Consider the following 6,412-nt stretch of genomic DNA (forward strand, 5'->3'; position numbering starts at 1 on the left):
GTGACTCATAATGGGATAAAGAGTCATGGGCCTAATAAGTCACTGAGCATCTTTTCCTCCTGCCTTGTCTTCGTGTCTCAGTGGCTTCTGAATCCCAGTTGCTTGAGGCCCCCAGAGGAGAGTGTTGCTCTGGGGCCCGGATCCTGCGTTTAGAGCTTCCCATTGGGGCATGTGGTTGGCTGGGCTAGAGGGGCCCCAGGCCTGATCCAGCAGCCAGGCTCTTCTGAACTACACCTGGGTTGCCCAATTAACGGAACATGAATTAAGTTGGTTTCAGTTTGAGCTTTGAACAATTCCAAGTTTGTCTTCAGGCTCACTCTCTTGAAGGTGTCTTTGGAGCCTTGGAAAGGGTCTCCTAAACCCAGACGAGTCGGAGGTTTGTGGCAATTCTCGAGTGGCCATGTGCCAGAAGCGGCACTCTGCACATGCTCAGGGTGCATTGCTTTTAATTTGCCGCACCTGCTCCAAGGGAGAGCCTGGGAAGAAAAGTTCTCGAGCCAGCCACAGGCAGGTCCACAGCAGTCCTGCTTCCATCTCCTTGTATGTCAATCAATTTCTGGTTCCTTGTGCTGAAAACTCGCCAGCTGCGTTTGGGGGCTGGTGGGATGAGTGATATGACAAGCTGGCGCATTGAGCTGCAGAATGAAAGAAGCCTTTTTCCGTAGTGCCCCCCCCTTCCCCTTTTCTGTGCCAACTCCCCCCCCCCCATTTCTCTTGCCTGCCAGTGGTTCTTAAACACTAATTGGATGCTTAATGGTGGTAATTAATGGGGAAACTTCATTATGAGCTTGCGTGACATCTAGCTTCAGGGTTTGGGGGGAGGGTTGTGAGGTCAGAGGAGCAGAGGTTTCCAGGCAGGGAGACAGACAAGGAGAGAAACTGAAACTCAAATGACAAAGGGATTTGCAGACTTTGCTGTTATCTCTGCTGAACAGGGAATGCAGGTAACTCTTCTGTTCCCTGCACTGGGCGTCTTCTGGCTTTTCATAAATGCCATTTGTTACATCTGGGCTGCAACACTCTGACTCCAGAGAGAGGGTCTCAGGGGCCTCAGGGGAGATAGCAGCTTACCCTCTCTGCTGTCAGAGAGAGAGGGGGGATAGAGAGGGGGGGGGGAGAGATCCAGTGCTGTCTTGCTGCAGAGATCCCACCGCCCTGGCCCAAGTGAAGTTGGCAAACCCAGAAAAGGACCGAGAAGTGATAGGGATCAGGGATCAGAGCATCTGTTTTGTGTGCAGAAGGTCACAGGTTCAATCCCCAGCATGAGCCCTCTTCTGAAACCCTGGAGAGCTGCTGCCATTCCGTGTAGACAGTACTGAGCTAGATGGAACAATATATCGGATGGGATATATGGCAACTTCCTATTTATTATCATTATTATTATTAATAATTTATTTATATCCCACCTATCTGGCTGGGTTTCCCCAGCCACTCTGGGCGGCTTCCAACAAAACATTAAAATATAATAGTCTGTTAAACATTAAATGCTTCCCTAAACAGGGCCGCCTTCAGATGTCTTCTAAAAGTCTGGTACTTGTTTATCTCTTTGACATCTGGTGGGAGGGCGTTCCACAGGGCGGGCGCCACCACTGAGAAGGCCCTCTGCCTGGTTCCCTGTAGCTTTGCTTCTCGCAGGGAGGGAACCGCCAGAAGGCCCTCGGAGCTGGACCTCAGTGTCCGGGCAGAACGATGGGGGTGGAGATGCTCCTTCAGGTATTAAATGTTGGCATCTGTCTGTCTTGAGAGAAAATGGAGTGCACCTGTGGGGGTGAAAGCGCTGTGTTTGCAGCACCAAAGTGACCTCTCCAGGGTGCAAGCCTGGGCAGCGTGTCTGGGGGTCCTGGGCTGCCCCAAGGACAAGACCCCCTTCTCAGCCTCACTCAGGTGGTCCAAAAGAAAGAAGAATATGGCCCCAGCTTGGCTGCAGGAGTTGCTGGAAGGAAGTGGACAAGTCACCACCCAAGTGCCTCAGAGACCTGTGGGTTTGTGCAGGCGTTACTCCTGAGTCTTTTCTTGTCCTGCAAGGCAGAGGAGGTTGAGGACCAGAGTTTTCCTCCTGGCTGATGGGTTCCCTTCCCAGGTGGATGAGCCCCACCTGCCCCTCATTTCCCTCTACGGCACATGCAGAAACCACCTTCTTGACTGCTGGACCCCCTCTTGGTCTCTCTTTAAATAGGTTGCTTAATTCAGATCCATAAGGACTAGAATCTTACTTTATTTTTAAGGGAACAGCCAAACCTCCAGGGCTGACCTGAAGTCTCTAGGTGTGCCTGGCTCCCCCCGGGTGATGGTGGAATTCAATCTCCAGGTGGGGGGGTGAGAGAGTGCCTTCAAAAAAAGTTTATTATGATGATTAGGAAGACTGTGCACACAGCTTGCACGCTTCATCTTTGCAGGATCCAGCTGCAAATTATTTCATAGACTCTCAGGAGCCCTCCTCCCCTCTGCCCATCAGTGGCGGAGGAAGGGGTGTGTGGTAGGGGGCTGGTTGCCCCGGGTGTCACCACTGGGGGGTGACAAAATGCCAGGCAGCACTCACCGTGGGGCCTGCAGGGCACCCGAGCCACATGTCTCTCCTGGGAGAGAGGCGGTGGCTTAGGTGCGCGCAGGCTCCGCGCTGCCCAAGTGCTCCACCTTCTACCTCCCCCTCAGTTGCAGGGCGGCTGAGGAGAAGGCAGGCAGACTCCTTGAAGGAGTGTCCTGCCCCGGCTGGCCCCGCCCCACGGGTGGCTGGCCCTGCCCCGTGGCCAGTTGGCCCCGCCCACCACCCCAGGCACCCAATCGGCTTGCTCTGCCACTGCTGTCCTCCTCCCAATTAACCTCCATCTCTCGGGCTTTGTGGCAGGAGGGAGTGCAGAGGAAGAAAAAGATTTGGGCTGGGCCCAAGAGGAGGAGAGGATTGCAAGTGCCCATCTCTGGTGGAGCACCCCTCAGTCACATCACCAGGGGCCACACCTAGGTCTCAGGTTTGGGCCCTAAAACTTCAAAGTCTGGGGTGCTCCTGACTTGGCAGCCCTAGAGCTTGAGAACATGTTATCCATGCAGAAGATCCCACGTTCAATCCCTGACAGCATCTCTTGTTGGAGCTGGCAGAGAGAACGGCCTGAAATCCCAGATACCTGCTGCCAGTCAGTGTGGGCAATACTAAGCCCGATGGCCCAATGGCCTGGCTTGGGGCAAGGGAGCTCCCTGTCTTTCTCAAGGTCTTGGTTTGGGAGGGTGCTCAGCTGTCAGAGCCAACTGAGGCCCAACTAAGCCTGGAAGTGGAATGGTAGGTGGTTTTTTGCTTTAAGAGAGCACCTTGCAGAACAAAGGCAAGTATGCAAAAGCATACGATGGTGAAGTTCTGCCCCGCTGGGCTCAAGGCGTTTATAGGGCAGCGCAATCCGCAGCTCCACCAGACTCTGCCTCAACTGCTATTCCATCAGGCTGTGCAGTGGGAGAAATAAGGAGGCGGCTCATGCCACCAGATCTGCAAACAGACCAGCTCCATCAGGCACCTCCTGACCCCAAACTGTTTCTAAAACAGCTGGTCATTGTTAGAACTATTTAGGAATTGAGGTCTGGATTTGCTTTTTTCCTCTTCCCTCCTTGTCTCCTTTTCCTTGAGTCTCTCTCTCTCTCTCTCTCTCAGATTGTAAGCCTGAAAGTAGGGATACAATTGACTTAAGCTGCTGAAGAGGAAAGTGCAAATGCTCTAAATAAAACGAAATAAAACGAGGCATCTCTCTCCAAAGAATACCCCCCAGAGATAGGCATGGTCTCAGGATTTCCAGCTCCCAAACTTCCAGGGTGGTTCTCCCAAGCTGAGTGTTCCTGCGGTGCACCTGTGAGCTGCCCCTGCCTGCTTGCTGCTTATGCCCTTTTGCAGACACCTGAGCTTCTGGTTCCCACCACACCTTGTGGCTCTCGGTTTCAGATGTTAATCTGAGGTTGTGTAAAGGAGGCCATTTGGGGACGGGGCGCTGCAGTCATCGCCAGAACCAATGACTGATTAATATCAATGGGTGAACCTCCTCCTTGGGTTCAAGGGATGCATAAGCACATAGAGAAAGCTGTGCTGGATCAGGCCAATGGACCATCTAGTCCAGCCTCCTCTTCTCACAGGGGGCAGCCAGATGCTTCCTTGGGAGCCCCCAAGCAGGAGTTGAGCCCCAGAGCAGGACTCTCCCCTCCTGCTGGCAGCCAAGAGGACCAAAGATGGAGGCAATCCTCTTTTTAGGCCATCCACGGGGGCCATCACTGTCTCCTGAGGGAGCAAATGTCATCGTTTGACTATGCACTGTGTGAAGAAGGGTTTTATTTTATCTGCCCTGACCCTTCCAACATTCAGGTCCTTGGATGCCCAAGAAATCCCTTTCTCTCTTCACTTTCCCCATGCTGTGCAGAGTTTTATAAACTTCTATTGTGTTTCCTCTTTTGCACCATTTCCATAAAGTCCCAACTGCTGCAACCTTTCCTCCTAAGGGAGTGGCTCCACCCCCCCCCCCCGGATCTTCCTGGTCACCCTTTTCTGACCCCTTTCCAGCAGGAAAATATTCCTTTTGAGGCGAGGCCTCCAGAAATGTACGCAGCATTCCAAATGCAGCCTCACTGGAGATTTGTATAACAATATTAATGGAACCGGCAGCTTTATTTTCCATTCCTTTCCTAATTGTATGGAGTTTACCTTTTCCACAGCTGCCCTGAGAGAAGGTGGTCAGTCTCCTTCTGCACCTTTGCGGAGAATCTTGCTCTCCCACAAATCTGCACAAATGCACACACTCCCCGCCTGGATTCTGTGAAGGGTTCCCTCTCAGAGGCTTGATGAGGTTTGGAACAAATTAAGCAGCACACAGTCAGTTGCAAAAATTGTTTCCAGACCCGACCAGCCATCAAAGACTCTGAAGGGCTGTTTCCTTCAGAACAAAACGTATATATCAGCTTCAAACGCCACTTTCATGACAATTTTGATTAGACCAGCTGCTCAATAGCAGATTGAGTCCCAGGAGGGGTCGGACGGCGTTTTGTGTTTCTGACAATGCCAACCCCCCTCTCCCCACCCCTTTATCCTTCGTTGCAGTTCCTACATCAGATGATTACAGCCCCGTCCCTTTGATTTGCTAACAGATCGGAATGGAAAAGTTGGGGTGGTGGAGGGGGGGTCCCTTCTCCCCCCCCTCCCTTAAAAAATGAAATCTGAGCAAAAGGGGACTTTGCCTTCCCAGTTAATGAATTGCTTTCAAAGGCCCCCTGCAGAGACATTTCCTCACAGTCCCCCCCAGAGGCCCCAAACAGATGCCAGTTTTTGCATGATTAATTCTTTTCGCTCTTCTCTCTCTCCAACAAATCTCTCTGCCATCCCATCCTCGCTCCTGCTGGGCTCTGGCACCATCTTCTCCACCAAAGGAGGTGGCAGTTTAAGGCGTGCCTGAGCAGAACCCTCCGCGATGGGAATTGGCAAGCCGAGAGCAGGCTCTCACCAGCCCAGTCGGCTCACATCACATCCTTTTCTCTTTTGAAAAGCAACGAAGAAGTGTTGGAGGGGGTCTCCGCTTCCATTCCAGGGGTCCTTTGCACTGAACTCCCGAACACGTTATGAAGAATTCACCTTGGGATTGCTGAGGTTTGCACACTGTCAGAGGCAAGAGTGCTTCTGAACAGGAGTGCAGAGTTCCTTCATGCCCTCACAGGCACACCCCCTTCTCAGCTTAGGTATTCAAAGTACTAAACTTCTAAGATTATACTGAGTCCAGTTTTGGGTGCCGCAATAAAAGTATTTTGAGGTTTTTAAGCAGAGTTTGGATGGCTGTCTGCCATGGATACTTCAGTTGAGATTCCTGCCTTGCAGGGGGTTGGGGTCCCTTCCAACTCTTTGATTCTACGATCCTATGATGCTAAGAATCCTAAGACCCTCGTACCTATGGGACCGCCCAGAGGGATGATGGGAGTTGAAGTCCATCAGTATCTCCTGGTCTGCCCCGCGGAGGACCTTAAGGTCCACAAATGACAACACTCTGGAGGTCCCAAGTTTCAAGGTTGGTCTCAGCTAGGGCCAGGGCCTTTTCAGTACTGGCCCCAACTTGGTGGAACGCTCTGTCCCAAGAGACCAGGGCCCTGCGGGACTTGACATCTTTCCGCAGGGCCTGCAGGGGCCAAAAAAAAAATGGGCCAAAACAAACAAGATGAATTTTAACATGGAGAAATGTAAAGTATTGCACTTGGGCAAAAAAAATGAGAGGCACAAATACAAGATGGGTGACACCTGGCTTGAGAGCAGTACATGTGAAAAGGATCTAGGAGTCTTGGTTGACCACAAACTTGACATGAGCCAACAGTGTGACGCGGCAGCTAAAAAAGCCAATGCAATTCTGGGCCTCATCAATAGGAGTATAGCATCTAGATCAAGGGAAGTACATAGGCGCCGACTCCA

The 6,412-nt window shown here is 51.9% G+C and overlaps 1 long non-coding RNA gene across 1 annotated transcript; it reads left to right on the plus strand.

Moving 5' to 3' along the window:
- Positions 1-239: 239 nt before the first annotated feature.
- Positions 240-4,140, plus strand: LOC308577383. The gene is made up of 3 exons (XR_014003626.1): positions 240-376; positions 2,226-2,308; positions 3,635-4,140. It is a non-coding gene; the product is annotated as an uncharacterized lncRNA (long non-coding RNA).
- The last annotated feature ends 2,272 nt before the right edge of the window (positions 4,141-6,412 follow it).

Source organism: Podarcis bocagei, assembly GCF_964188305.1.
Source record: "Podarcis bocagei genome assembly, chromosome: 18".
In the NCBI taxonomy this organism is placed as follows: domain Eukaryota; kingdom Metazoa; phylum Chordata; class Lepidosauria; order Squamata; family Lacertidae; genus Podarcis; species Podarcis bocagei.